General features: G+C 32.7%; 1 non-coding gene across 1 annotated transcript; it reads right to left on the bottom strand.

Annotated features, from left to right (window-relative positions):
* Positions 1-226: 226 nt before the first annotated feature.
* LOC122151857 lies at positions 227-333 on the bottom strand. The gene has a single exon (XR_006164304.1). It is a non-coding gene; the product is annotated as a U6 spliceosomal RNA (small nuclear RNA).
* Positions 334-885: the final 552 nt, after the last annotated feature.

Raw genomic sequence — 885 nt, 5'->3', positions numbered from 1 at the left:
TGAATCATGTTATCATTTCCTTTGTTGCTGTTGTTTTAGTATATGCTGAAGTTTTGTCTTTGTCCTCTTTTTTATTGTGATGTGAAGTTTTATCGTTTTTCTTTGAGGTTACCTTATGATTTATAATTTTATCCCCAAGTTTAGAACAGTCTATTCTATCTTGCAACTTTTTTAACTTCCTCACCATTTAGAATTTCTGTAACTACACAGTCTTTTCCCTCTTTTTTAAAATATGGAACGCTTCATGAATTTGCCTGTCATCCTTCCACAGGGGCCATGCTAATCTTCTCTCTATCTTTCCAATTTTAGTATATATGCTGCTGAAGTGAGCACTCTTTTTACTTTTTTTGCAGTGTATTTATCGACAAGTGTGAATTTGCTACTGTCATATTTTTGTGCTTTTTCATGGTGTCGATGATTTCTTTATGCCATATAATTTTCTGTGCTGAGCTCATTTTGTTTATGAATTGTATTATCACTTCCTTCTTTGCTATTGTTTTAGTGTCTGCTAAATATTTGTGCTGGTCTTCTTTTTTTATTTTGATGTGAAGCTTTATCTTTTCTTTTTTTTTTTGAGGTTATCCTGTGATTTATAATTATTTTAAAAATTTAGAACAGTCCATTCTATCTTGCAATTATCTTGACTTCCCTATCATTTAGAAGTTCTATAACTACACAGCTTTTTCCCCTCTTTTTGGTTTGTAGTTGTCCTCATTTGTCAATTGATATCTCTGGTTCTCTATTTATAATCTTTTCGGCTTCTTCATTTTGGATACTTCCATAACTGGGTTGGTTTCTGGGTTATGTCATCATGTGTGTTAATGGTCAGTTGTTTGCTGTTATTGGTTCTCTGTTCAAGGGACTCCCTTTGGCATCTCTTGTAAG

The sequence above is a fragment of the Orycteropus afer genome, unplaced genomic scaffold, assembly GCF_000298275.1.
Source record: "Orycteropus afer afer isolate SDZICR_OR568_19922 unplaced genomic scaffold, OryAfe1.0 scaffold00833, whole genome shotgun sequence".
Lineage (NCBI taxonomy): Eukaryota > Metazoa > Chordata > Mammalia > Tubulidentata > Orycteropodidae > Orycteropus > Orycteropus afer.
The sequence above is the reverse complement of the archived record's forward strand: the minus strand, read 5'-3'. Positions and strand labels throughout refer to the sequence as shown.